We start from the raw sequence: 15,219 nt of genomic DNA, 5'->3' as shown, positions 1-15,219 counted from the left end.
AAAAGCCATAAAAAACGAACAAAAACAAGTCAAACAATTGAAGAAAGGCAGCAGTAAAAACCCTGTAAAGCTTTAGAAACACCACAATGCTTTATGAAGTTAAAATGTTCTTTTTCATGCAAATCAGTGCTTAAAAGCATTCACTGTGGAGGACTAAGCTGAACTCCACCAGCACCAAATATATACCTAAATGGAAACTTCTGAAACCCAACAAACATATTTGAAGCAGATGGCATATGGTGAGTAATTTAGTTATAAATCATATTTATTACAGCAGCAGGGGCACATGAGATACTATGGTGATTATGGGGGTTTGCATGCTTGTCTGTAAATTGTAAACCGCACTGGAAGAAGATAGTAATGTCTTCTGCAGCAATCTGTGCAAGAGCATCGCATACATGTGTGTAAGGGTGAGCGAGTGTGTGTCTCCTGATATGTGACTCTTTGATTTCCTCCATTCCATCACCTTGAAAGTGCTGTCCCTTCATCTGCAGACGCAGCAGCTGCAGGACAGAAAGTTTGCTGTTTCCCTCCATCTCTATTTGTCTCTCGCTGTCTTCTAATCGGTCTCTGTCATCACCCCCCCCCCCCCAATCTCCCCATCCCCTTGTCCATCTTTTGCCTCGCCTTTGTTTTCAACCTCGATCCCTCCCTCACTCCATCATTCTGTCTGTGCTTCCATCTGCTCAATTGCTCCTCAGTGTCATGCGCACAGACAGTTGTCTGACAGCTATATGAATTTTACACACTCACAGAGTACAGTTATGTTCAGCTAATTAGCTCAAATGGCAGCGATGGGCCACATCGCTGCCATTTAAGAGCATTTAATAGCATACTACCATAATCTATGAAACGTTAGTTTGTTTAACACTCTTGACGGGGGAGTGTGTAGAACACACACATTTTAATTATAAAAGTGGTAGGTTTGAACATTTTGTTCATGCTTCTGTTCATTTTCAGCTGGTGAAAAATGTTTGCATAACCCTTAAAGTAACCCTTTCACCTCATGGATGTTATGTTATGTATGTTACAGGTTTATATTAAATACCATCATAGTTTTGACCAGGAGGAAGTTTAAATCGTAGTTTTTTTGGGGCGTGGTGAGGCTGGTACCTGCTTTTTCAGAGCAGCCATTTTGGCATCAAACAGCAGGTTAAAACAGGTGTTACTAATCACATTAATGGAAGTTCTCTTTTATCTCTTTTATTTTAGGCTTAATTAATGTGATTAGTAACACCTGTGTTTGCCTACTACTTTATATAGAAATATCTGTTGTGACATCTGTCGCTTTTTTTTTATCTTCAGTTGTCATACTCGTACTGAGTACTAATTTTCTGCCTTCCAGATAACAAAATGTAGTGAAATACTGATGAGGCAAAAAATGGATCTTCTATTAAACAACCCCAATTCCAAAAAGGCTGGAATGCTGTGCAAAAACTAAATGAAAACAGAACTCAATGATTTGCAAATTTCTTAACTGAGAAAATGCAACATTTGAAGAAAAATATTAGCTCAAATTTCTCAGAAACTTTGGGACAGGACCATGTTTTTCTAGCTGCTCAACAGTCCTGGGTCTCCTTTGTTGTATACTTGTTTCATGACGTGCTTCCAGTTGGCAAAAAGTCTGCTACGAAGCCATGCTGTTGTAATAGATGCGGTATGTGGTTTAGCATTGTCTTGATGAAATATGCAAAGCCTTCCTGAAAAACAGGTCATCTGGATGGGAGCATATGTTGCTGCCTTTCAGCGCTGATGAAGCCTTTCCAGATGTGCATGGTGCCAGTTCCATGCCAGGCACTGATGCACCCTCATACCATCAGACATGCAGACTTCTGAACTGAGTATTCAGAACAATGTGAGGACTTGGTCTATGTGTCTTCCAAAAACAATTTCAAAATTTGATTTTTCTGAACCCAGAACAGTTTTCCACTTTGCCACATTTTAATTGAGCTTTAGTCCAGAGAAGACATCAGTGTTTCTGGATCATGTTCAGATAAGGCTTCTTCTGTGCATGATAGAGCTTTAACCTGCATTTGTGGATGGCACACCAAACTGTGTTCACAGGCAGCGATTTCTGGACTTGCTCAGAGTCTTGCTCGGGTGCATACCCCACACTTGCACACGGTTGCCATCTGGATGCGTGGCCTTGGATCTTCTGAGCTCCTGTGAGGCTGCGGATGGCCTTGGTCCCCTAGTTATTTCTCTCTGCCTCTGGCTCCTGGGGGGGGTGTTGTTGTGGCTTCTCACCCTCATTATTAGATACATTTCATTACAAAGACACACATACACACACCACAACGCAACAAGATTGTGCATCTGTGGGGTTTTTTCTCATTTTTTTTTCTCTTTCTGGTGCTGTGGGGTTTTAGTATGTATTTATTATTATTATTATTATTTTAAGAGCCACAGCAGTTGGTGAACCACTGTATGTTTCTACCTGTGCTCTGTCCCCTTATTCTTATATTTTCTCCATTCTCTCCCCCTTTTTCTTTTTTCATTCTTTGTTCTTTTCTTCCTGCTTGCCTGAACTGGCAATATCATGTTAAACATGCGCTTATGTAAATAATAATAGAAATGAATAAGTAAACAAAAGAAAAACATTAACAAGAGGATCCTATAAGGAACTTATAGAGCTCTTCTTGGAAACGCAAATATGTCGGGACAGCAGTGCATTCAGATCATGATACTAATTGCAAAAGCTGATAGATAGGAGAGGCTTTATAAAAAGAAAGCACTTAGACATGGAAAGTGCTGGTATGAATGTGTGTGTGAATGGGTGAGTGAAACATGCTGTATAAGGCGCTTTGAGTGCTCATGTAGTGTAGAGAAGTGCTATAAAAGAAGCAGTCCATTCATCGTGCCTCTTTTTAATGCAGTGCCAAATGAAGGCCCATCATAAGCTCATATTGATTTGCAGTCTTGTCCGTTGCGCGCAGAGATTTCTCCAGATTATTGGAATCTTTTGATGATATTACCTACTGTAATGATGAGATATACATTCATTTTATGTTGAAGATCACTATTCTGAAAGTGTTTGTAGATGCAGTCTTTTGCAGATTAGCAAAATTGCCAGTCTTTCTAAAATTTCTGAGAAACTCTGCCCGTCTTTATACCCAATCAGGTAACTGGCCTGTGACCAGTTATAATTATTAATTATAAAATGTTCCTCCAGCTGGGTTTTTTTCACCCGTCCATGCATTTTCTTAATTTTCCCGCCTTTTGTTGCCCCCATTCCAACTTTTTTCATGTAATATCAAAGCATTTGATATGTTTGAATAAAAATGGGTTTATGAGATTTCCAAACCATTGCATTGTTTTTATTTACATTTTTCACTGCATCCCTACTTGTTTTGGAATTGGGGTTGTATATACTGTTCATTCCCCAAACATTCTTTACCAACAATTCTATGGGTTGCCAGACTTAAGGTCTCGATTGTGGCCTGCTCCACTGCAGCAGTGGAAGAAAGCGCAAAGAAGTCAAGCTCAGCCACAGTCCCAGCAAACCAGCTGATCTGAAGGCCAGCCCACACCAGCTAAGACCATTCCAGACATCCAGAAGGCTAACCTCATAGTTGCTGCACATCAGCAAGCCATTTTACAACCTGCCTCCACTCCAGCCCTCCTTTCACGCTGTATCTGAGTTCATCAAAGTCATATCGACTGTCTCAGATACCTGCTTTGTTCTGTGCTGCACTACCTGTCACCAGGTTTCCGTGCATGTGTATGGAACGCTGGGCATGTCCCAAAACAGAGACATGTACATGTACAGACTGCAGCTGAATTGAAGTAGTCCCATGTGTGGATCTTGGCAAAAGTATAGCAGGACAATTCTGAGACAGTCCCAGCAGACCAGCTGATATGAATACCAGCCCACATCAGCTAATACATGTCTAGGCCCTGGATTGGAACAAGATGGAAAACAACACCTGGCTCACTGCTCTTCTTTCAAACTCAGCTGAGCACCAATTTGTATTTATTAAATAATAAAAAAAAAAATAAGTAGAGAACTGCAACAACTTTCATCACTGATTGGCAAATTTCTAAGAAAATAAACACTGTCTACTTAAAAATGAATTAACACACTAAGAGCTGATTTTTAACACCTGGTCAAACCCATCAAAAAAACAACATGAAGGTAACACAACTTCAAATGTGTAAATAAGCCCCAGTAAACACTGTAAATGAACCTTATTATGGAGGGACAGCACATCACAGTATTGTATGCTTACAACCCATCCACTTAGGCAACATGAGCAAATTACATCTGACTGATTAATAGAACCTTGAAGGTGTCAGAACACATGTGTCCAAACCCAGTGCAACTAACAGAGGCAGCGAGATTTGAGCGATGTGTTGTTTATTTAATAAGCAGGTCGGCTGGAGCATTTCAATTATTTCTGGGTGCTCGGAGTGATGGAAGGAGGGAGGGTGTGAGGACGACTGTGGGTAAATGGAAGCTGAAGCATGAGAGAAGAAATCTGCAGAGGAACCTGGGTATATGTGTGTGCATGATTGGTGATTGCAGAGGCCCTAATAGATACCAGAAGGGGAGCCATAATAAACACAAGGGAAATCAAATGGTAGAAATTACAGCGCGCTCCAAACATTGCACCGAGCATGTTTGCTATCTGTTCTGTATCCAATTACACAGCGGAAAAATATTTTTCACTTTTTAACCTGATCAGTATTTAACTGCATTGTGTCATTTGCTAGGTAAGAAATTACTCAGTACTGGAATGAGACAGCTGAAGGTTTAGACCGCTATCTCTTGAGCCACATGTAGCCGGCTGGCAAGGAATCAAATCCCTGTAGTACCTTTTCTCCAGCGTCGCCTGCTGAGCCCTTTGCTGTAAATCATCCCAGTCTTTCAAAGAAGAAGAAGAAGAAAAAAAAAAAAACAATCCCACAGGGTGTTGACTGTAATGCTGTTTGAAAAACCCTAACTGCGTTACATTTGTGCCCAAGAGTTCATTCATTATTCAACCTTTGCTGTGCAGTCATGTATAATTGCGTCTCAGGTTGTCGACTCATCATTTATTGCTGATGATGTTAAAATGTAAACTCAATTTCAATCTCTCTGTCTGAGCCTCAAATGCCTCAGAGGCAAAACACACGATGTTACAGAGGACAAGGCTGCTGCTGTGGGCAACAGCCTCTGCAACCCTCACAACACATCAACAGTGCAGCACCAAGGAGCAGCAGCTGCAGAGCACCAGTCTGGCTGAGGAAAACTGCTCAACCCACACATCCCGCTTTGCTGCGTGCCACTTTGTGAAACTCCTGAAGTTAAAACACTGTTTACCTTAATGATGCCGTATGTGTGAAGAAGACAAGGTGTGACAAGTAAAGTGGTCTGTTTTGTGTACTATTTGCTGTGGGCGAGGCTGCTGATGAGCCAGCCAGTGGTGAAAAATGATAAGAAGTGAGTGTACTGCAAGCTAAACAAGCAAGTGTCACACTTATGAAAACAACATTAAGATAAATGAATCATTTGCTTTTTAGTCGTGCCAGCAGCATGAGTCTAGTGATGACAATGCCAGTGCTTTAATTCCAGAGTCCTCACCAAAATATCTCAGTAAAATTATGAGCTGAATCCTATTGTGACGCCTATTCCATATGATTCAGTGCACAAGTTACAGGCAGGGTGTGCCAGGTTGGAAATAAACTGTTTTTTAGTTAAGGAATGCTTTCTTCTGAAGCCACACATTGTTTTTCATTTCTCTTTGTATTTGCATTTCACTATTAAGACATACTGTGCAATTGTTTGTTTTGAAGGTGGTGGGCACCAATTTATAGGCTAAGTTAGGCTACTCATATTCCATTCTGGTGTTCACATATAACACATGATGCTGGCATTAGAGTATACACATAGAGTATACATATATATATATATATATATATATATATATATATATATATTAGGGGTGGGACTTTAACGCGTTAATTTCGATTAATTAATTATGGGGAAATTAACGCGTTAAAAATTTTAACGCATTTTAACGCACTTTGCACCGTGGAACGTTTCTCAGTGCGCGAGTTCCCGGCATACAGATTATATCGACGCACAATGTCTAAATTAGGGGCCGCATCCTGCGAAGGACCTGGCCCACGTCTTTCGCAGCCCACGAACACCACAAAGGCCGGAAGTGAGCAGCTAGCCTTCATATCAGCTGCCGTCACCTCTCCGTAGCTCATGTCGCCTAGCAACCGTGAGTGTGAAGCACAGCTGTGTAAAAGCAGCTGTTAAACGGAGAACGAACTTTTTCTCCTTTTTGTGGTTTAATTTTAAGTCTTTAATTCAAAATAAGCTGTTAAAACAAGCATAACACATTTCAACATCAAGGAATACAGCTGAGAGAATGATTAATTTCCAACTATATCAAGTGAGACATTAATGTTGAATAAAACTATCCAGTTATGATGCTTAACTTTAATTTCAGGAGTTTGCTTATCACAGGAGCACTTCCACCCTTCATTGGTCTGTGTAGTAGACTGGTGGGAAAATAAACTAAATTTTGAAGTTTAAGCTTATGTATATTGATTTATTCATCAACTAAGCTTAAATTAATATTTATCATGTCAAATATTGAAATGCGATTAAAATGCAATTAATTTCGATTAATTAATTACAAAGCTTGTAATTAATTCGATTAATTTTTTTAATCGAGTCCCACCCCTAATATATATATATATATATATATATATATATATATATATATATATATATATATATATATATATATATATATATATGCAAGAAAATAAGGAGAAGCACAATAGGCCCTATTGTGCTTCTCCTTAGCACTGAGACTCTGTCAGGGGCTGTAGTGGATAGTTCATGGAAGGATGGAGGCTGCACCCTCCGCTGTCAATTACCCACACTCCCTCCAGCTAAAACCTTGCTTGGCAACATCAGTGTGTGTGTATTTGGGTGTGCATGCAAATACAATACGTGTGTCTTCTCCTTTGGGCCAAGTTTATATTTACCAATTTTTTTTCTGTCTCTGCCACCATCCATCAGTTTTACCTCCCATCAGCTGGCTGGGCCACCATTTTGATTTAGGGAATTGTCCTGAGAAAGGGGTGGGGTGAGGGGGGGCTTTTTTTTTCTCTCAGAGTGTGCCACAAATAAGGCCGATAATGCCTTAGCTTAGTGTTAATGGTGCAGAAAATTAAATTAAGGCCAAAGTTGGGATAGAAAAATGTCTAAGTGCAGAGCAGGAGGAGCAGAGGGAAGAGAGTTGGGGTAATCGAAGGAAGGAAGGAAGGAAGGAAGGAAGGAAGGAAGGAAGGAAGGAAGGAAGGAAGGAAGGAAGGAAGGAAGGAAGGAAGGAAGGAAGGAAGGAAGGAAGTGAAGTTGTATTGGAAAGATGGAGGGGAGAGATATAGCTATGAGATGATGAGGGAGAGGATGCTTACCTTTAATTGAAAAAGAGGATTTCAGTACAGAGAAGTAGGAATGGGACTGAGATGGGGAGCAGCAGGGTGTTTTAATGTCGGGAGGCAGTTTCGGGAGGAAGATGGTAATTGTCCAGCTCAACTCGATAAAGAGGCCTTTAAAAAACTATTTCATTTTCCGTCCACAAACTCATACTGTTAATGGGATTTCTGCTCTCTGCCCCTGCTGTCATAAACACACACACACACACTCACAGAGTTACAAACAAAAATGGCCTTACTTCACACGTATACCAATTTTCATCACCAAACTCTTATTGAAATAGCCATTAAACACATTAAACACAGCCATGGCCAGTGATTTTTCACACTTGCACACACACAACCACATGCACAAGCACATAAAAACACAAATGGAAATTTTCATCTCGTACCGTGATACCGCCAAAATTATACATTACTTTCATTCCAACAAATGTGAACAAAGCTGAAATAGAATCTGAGATTATGAAGTGTTACATCCTGCTATTTTGCTCATGGCTTTTTAAATTACACAATGTCCTCCAAAGAGGCTCTGTGCTGCTACTCAAACCATGGAATCAGACATTTATCAGCTCCATGGATAAGCGAGTAAACACTCTAACACAGCAGATGTTCTGGGGGAGACAGGTGTGCGCATGTGAGACAGAGAGAAAGCAGCGTGGTCACGTAGGCCTCTGAGGGTGTGCTCGCATCAGTTTTGCAGATCAACCAATCCATAAAAACCCCGAGCTTAGTCATGCTGATGATGTCAGTGGATGTGCGTCTGCAGTCAAATGTATGCGTGTGAAAGTGAGATAATTCTCATTTCGAGGAAAGTGAAAAAAATTCCTGGCCCATTGCTCCAAATGACCATAATCTGTCCAACCTTGATGGGGTTTTTGATTGATGACGGTGACTCAGCAGTTGCGAAAGGTGATTCTGTGTTCTGACATGGAAAAGAAAACACTCCCTTGCCAATGAAATGTGCAAACACTCCCAATCTCATCCTTCACACATGGTTTCCACTGCAGCACTGGAAGAAAGTGCAAGGAAAAAGCACCCAGTAGCACAAAGAAAATCTCACTTATTAAGTCTCTAACGCCTCGTGCTTAAACTAGAAATCAATTTGCGGGTCATTTTGTGTGAGTCATCTTTAAATGATCTTTAGCTTGTTTTATTTAAGATTTAGCGACCAGATCTTTAATTGAAAGACCTAACGGTTAGCATGTATTAGTCCCAGTTGCTACTGGTGACACTGGCTCAAAATACATTTTAGAATTGATTTCAAAATTGCTTTTTTAATTACCTACCTACAAATGTGTGGCATATTGAGCACTGTACCTGTCTGAAATGTTTAAAAGTTACCAAAAGTCTAATAGAGATTAAGCTTTTGTAGCTATATTAGCTTCTCTCTGTTTTTTTCCCCTTAGTTCCTTTTATTTTACTGTTTTCATTCATGCACTTAGGACAATGTGCATGTTTGAGCTTTCTCTCCCTGCTTCATCTGTAACTCTATCTTTTCCTTATGAATTTTGCACTGAATTTACCATGTATAAACTCAAGCTCACTAATTCTACCACACTGAGCTACCTACCAAGGCTCTGGCCTCACCGTGGGGAGCGGATTAGACTGAATGGGCATTTTCAAGTACATGTGAACAGGAGAAGTTTGGGATCAAATTAATGGACATCCTCTACCTAATCACTGTACTGTTGTTTTAATAGCAAAAATGATCAAGCTCCCACAGGTCTTAACTCTGCAGTGTGAACACTGATGAAAATCACCAATCATTTTCTGTTATCTTGGTTGGACATGATTCGTGTTTTTAGGTAAAAACATTTATGATCCTGAACTGGGCACTGACAGCTATTCATTAACCAGTTGTGAGTAACTACCAGGTAGTTGTAAACTAGTCATTTATTAAATTGGGTTGGACCATTAAAATGTGAAAGGATTTTTGCTAATAAATGCGTAAATGAATCACAGAATAACTAGGAAATTTACAATTACGCTAACCTGAAATATTATTTGATCAAATCCATCCATCCATCCATCCATCCTAATGTTATTGGCATAAAATATTGTTCTGGTAAATTTAATCTTACAATCTTCAAACAATTCAGTAAAGAGAATGAAAAAGATCAAATTAGCACAGTTTTTCTCATCTTTGGACTACTTTTTTCCTTTTGTTCTTACTTTTGTCTGGGGTCACTGTCACACTGCTGGATACTTTCCTGCATAACCTAAAGTGTCTATAGGACTAACACAGTATTTAATGTGTCAACCATGTTCCATTTATAAGCGTGTGAATTGGTGGCATTCAGCCTACGTTAGCTTAGTCCTGCTTGAATATCCATTCTGTTTCTCAGGACAGTGTGGCCAAATATCATCGACTTGACATTCCTTTGGCCTTGTAGACTGGCAGCTTATGTTACTCTTATTACTACAGGCACTTTAATGATTTCACTACATTTCAAGTGTAGCCTCAAGCAATGTGAAGAAGAAAAGAAATTTAGTCCTTAATTCAAAACACCTGTGTTGCTGCCGTTGGGCTCTGGAGCGGTAAAAATCTGTTTTCACGGTAGAAAACACGAAATACCAACGTGGTGTTCTTTCTGCAAGTCAGCCAAGGATAGAAATCAACCAACCAGCTATTGTTTGTTTACTGTTCAAAATGTCACCACCTGCTACTATGCATATGTGTACACATAAATTCCCATGTATACAGCCGCACAAGGGGTTGAAACATTATGAAATCTGTATATTTCAGTGTAATCCTTTACACCAGGACTGGAAATGGAGGAAAGTGGTTCAAAATTGGCAATCTTTTTACTTTTATAGATTAGAGAATATGAGAAAGGACTAAAACTAACGCACACAGAATACACTGTGAATGTCACCATCAAAACTACTGTGCATCCATGCACCTAACCATGCTGCAGGTCTTGATACCTTCGTTGAAGAGTCTGACAGCTCATCACAGGCATAATAATAGAAACAGAAGTCTTTTTTTTTTTCATTCTTTGATTCTTTTGAAGAACATGAAACAGCCAATCATATGGCAGCAACTCAATGCATTAGGTACGCAGACGTGGTCAAGACAGCCTGCTGAACTTCAAATGGGGAAGAAAGGTGATTTAACTGACATCGAACGTTGCATAGTTGTTGGTTCCAAACGGGCTGCTCTGAGTGTTTTAGAAACCGCTGATCTACTGGGATTTTCCCAACACAACCATCTCTAGGGTTTACAGCTGGGGTATTCAACTCCAGGCCTTGAGGGCCAGTGTCCTGCAGGTTTTAGATGTGTCTCTGCTTCAACACACCTGAGTCAAATATAGAAGTCATTAGCAGGACTCTGGAGAACTTACTGAGGAGGTAATTCAGCCACTTGATTCAGGTGAGTTGGATCAGGGACACATCTAAAATCTGCAGGACACCGGCCCTCAAGGCCTGGATTTGAGGATCCCTGGTTTACAGAGAATGATCATAAAAAATATGCAGTGAGTGGCAGTTCTCTGTGAGAAAATACCTTGTTGATGGCAAAGGTCAGAGGAGAATGGTCAGAGGGCTTTGAGCTGACAGGAAGGCAATAGTAACTCAAACCACTTGTTGCAATCAAGGTAGAAGAAGAGCATCTCTGAATGCACAACATGTAAGACCTTGAAGCTGATGGGCTACAGTGGCAGAAGACCATACTGGGTGCCACCCCTGTCAGATAAAAGCTGTGTGGGGCTACAATTTGCACAGCAAAAAACTGGACAATAGAAGATTAGCAAAAAGTTGACTGGTCTGAAGAGTCTCGATTTTAGACAGACAGTCATGGTCAGAATTTGGTGTAAACAACATTGAAAGAATGGCGCCATCTAGTCTTATATCAACAGTTCAGGCTGCTGGTGGTGTAATGCTGTGGGGGATAGTTTCCCGGCACAATTTGAGCCCCTGAGTATCATTTAAACATTACAGCCTCCCTGATTGTTGTTGCTGACAGTGTCCATCCCTTTGTGACAACAGTGCACTCATCTTCTGATGGCTGCTTCCAGCAGGATAGCACACCCTGTCACAAAGCTCAAAACATCTCACACTGGTTTTTGAACATGATAGTGAGTTCACTGTATTCAAATGGCCTCCACAGTCACCAGGTCAATCCAATAGGTCACTTTTGGGATGTGGTGGAATCGGAGATCATGGATGTGCATCTGACAAACTTGCAGAAAATGTGTGATGCCACTGTGTCAATATGGACCAAATTTTCTGAGGAATATTTCCAGCATCTTGTTGAATTCATGCCATGAAGAATTAAGGCAGTTCTGAAGGCAAAAGGGGGTAAAATCTGGTACTAGTAAGGTGTACCTAATAAAGTATCCAGTTAGTGTGTAACATAATAGAAAACATTTTTTTTTAATTTAATTAAAATTAAACATTTCTTTTAACCAGTGCTTACTTTTTCTTCAGTCATGAGTTATGTGGCATAACAGATCTTATCCCACATCTAAAATATGAAATATAAGTTCAATAAATCATTGTTGGATTGCAATAAAAAATCAAACAAATATTTGACATGGTGTAAGATGAAAAACTGACTGAACATACCTCCAAGGCTTTGGCTTATTTTACCAGAAATGAAATCTGCTTGCTGCTTCATCTACATTGTTCTTTCTACCACAGAAAGATGAAAATGGAAAATGCAAATTCAGTTTGGTAGCTGGTGGTGGGTCAAACTACACATTTTCTCTACTTACCCAATTCTCTCCCCAAAATATGATGTTTATATTGTTTTATCTTTTTTTGTTTTTTCCACAATGTAATGATATATTCTGTTAAATTTAAAAATTTTTGGTACCACTTATAGAGAGATACAGTGCTTGTATAATGCTATGCTTGTATTTCCAGTCTACCAAACCCGTAAAGAAGAACAAAATGAAACTATTTTTTCTTCTCATTGAGGGTGCATCAATGACATAACAGCTTTTGTAGTGACCAATCACTACAGCAACCCCCAAAATGTTACCTGCAAAAATATTTCCCAGAGTAGAACCACAATGTAAGACTATAATATAATTTGCCCTTTAAACAACCCAGATGACAGATGTTCCTATCAATCTGTAGCTCTCAGAAACCTGTTGTTACCCATATTACTACCCAGTTATTTGATTGTTGTAGAGAGCTGATTACAAAGTTGCATCTAAATACAAATAGACTGACAGGAAGTATGTGCCCAGAGGCTGCAGTATGTTTTTTAAATCAATACTTTCCAGTGAACTGATAATGATGAACGGTTAAACTGAGTGAGAATTTAATTGATTGATGAAATGATAAAGATACTGAATTTACAACTATATGATAACAGATAATAGGATAAAATCCACATACTTTAGAAGCTTGCGTTGAATACTTGCCTAAGGTGATTAATTCATTTTCAAAATGTATGTTAATTAGCATCAACACTTAGACAAAAGTCAGCCCCTACTGACCCATCTTTCATCCCACCTTCTTCGTATATGTTCTGTCTTGTTGCCTGTAAGTACCCATCAGGAGCATCGAGAGTGAGTGTCATCACGGTACTTTGCCCAGAGCCCTAGAAATCATACTCCTACGCAGGATACTACTTCAACTCTGCTTTTTTTCATTAGCAAATGTATCTGGGTAAATGCACATTGTAAGCATAAAATCAACTGAAATTAAGACTTTACAGTTAGACAGGGTCCAGTACAAGGTAGTAACTCTGCTAGCCCTCACCTCCGTGTGAATATGTGAACTTATGATTTTCCACTTCATCCTCTATGTAATCTAACACTGAGTCAAGTAATGGGTATTTGTAGATCTACCTTTCCTTATCATGGGATCATTGTCCCCAAGGCATTGCTTAAAAATAATCACAATCAATTACATTCTCATTTCAGCTGTTACAGGGGAAAACCTCCAAAATAAATGTATCATCACATCCAGTGCTGCCCCGTCCTGGCCTTCTGAGTGTAGTGTGCTGACTGACATTGAATTAATTACCTCTGAGACCCTCAGCTACATATAAGCAATCCAATCTGTGCCAGAGGATGTAAGCGCTTGTAAAAGCAGCACCAAATGTACCTGTTGACCTGTGCTGCAGCATGAACAGCAGCATTCAGGATCTTTATTCTTGCTGTAGCTTAATGGATAGAGCATGACTCAAACAGTGCCTGGGTTAGGAGTTCAGCTTTCCTCTATAGTCACCCACATTAAGATTCTATAAGCAGCTATGAAACTACGAGGAGCTTGGGACCTAAACAGATACAGGCGTGACTGAGAGAGAGGGAAGGAAGGAAGGAAGGAAAGAAAGAAAGAAAGAAAGAAAGAAAGAAAGAAAGAAAGAAAGAAAGAAAGAAAGAAAGAAAGAAAGAAAGAAAGAAAGAAAGAAAGAAAGAAAGAAAGAAAGAAAGAAAGAAAGAAAAAAAGAAAGAAAGAAAGAAAGAATATTCCCATGCATGAGTCACATCCCATCAAAATCAGATTGTTGTGTATTGTGCCCCCTAGGCAGTAGTTATCCAGGTTTTAAGTTTGTCTTTGGACACTGGCTGCTTTTTCATTCATTGTAAATCCAGTCCTTGTACCTGACCATTTTCAAACGAAACCTTTTTGTTTGATGAGCCACTTAACACTGGCCCATGAATCATTTAAGTATAAAAAATTCAAGGGATGAACCAGTGTTGTGTCTACGCATAACAGACAGCTTAGCAAAGAACCAATTTTAAATTGTATCTGTAAGCACTTTGTTACTAGCAGCCGGCCACAAAAGCACATCATTTGTTCACATTTCTTTAGTTGAAACTATTAAAAAATGCCAAAGATAACAAAGTTTGCCATGCATAAAATAATACTGTTTGCACCAACAAGGTGATTCCCGAAGAGTCATTAGCCAAAAACATCTCACCATTGTGTGCAGTCACAGCATCTATCCTTAAAAAAATTAAGGAAACTGGAAAAGTGGAGGACAAAAACAGGCCTAAAAAGCTATCAGATGAAAGTCAAGTCCTTAAGAAATGGGGGGAAAAAATCCAGGGGCAGCACAAATATCAGCCGCAATGAAATTCTCCTCAGCTCTGTAAGATATTTAAACATCTTGCAGCTGATTGTTTTGGTTTGGTGTCTCGACACTATGTTGTTTTAGTTCTGCCTCACAGCCGTTATGGTTTATTATATAATTTCCAGCCACAGCAGGCAATTGCATTCAGCAATAAAAAAAATTTTTTAAAAATGAGCCCACTGATCACTACCTGCCAGGCACCAGCAGCAGGTGGCAAAAAAGTTTGTATGAATAATAATACTGACAATACTCTTTTTTGCTGGATTAACATTTTTGCCTTTCTTTACCTGTCATTTTAACAAAGTAATCAGCAAGTTTTCCCTATGAAGCAACTTATATAATAACTCTGAAGTTTGAAACTCTGAAAAGTCAGTAAATCTCCTGCCAAAGTTGCTGAGTTGGCAGTAATGAGGTGAACTGAAGCACGATGATCACTGCTGAGTGAGGGAAGTGTCAGTTGCTCACATTTATATTGTGCCACATCAAAGCAAATAGCTGAATAAAAAAAAAAAAAAATGCATCAAATAAATAGTCACGTCTCCCAGTACAGCCCTAGAAATTAGGCATCATCCCAGTGTGACTAAGCATTTCAATACATTCTTTGTTCTTTTCTCTCAGCTATAAAAGTCAAATATATTCCCAGACCTGTATCACTTTACTGCTCTGCAATTCCCGGACACCCTCACACTCTTCCTTCCTTCAGAGGGCTAGGAGACCCAGAGCCAGACAGGGGACTGGCAGTC

This window comes from Archocentrus centrarchus, chromosome 1 (genome assembly GCF_007364275.1).
Source record: "Archocentrus centrarchus isolate MPI-CPG fArcCen1 chromosome 1, fArcCen1, whole genome shotgun sequence".
Taxonomy (NCBI): domain Eukaryota; kingdom Metazoa; phylum Chordata; class Actinopteri; order Cichliformes; family Cichlidae; genus Archocentrus; species Archocentrus centrarchus.
Note: the sequence above shows the minus strand (reverse complement) of the source record.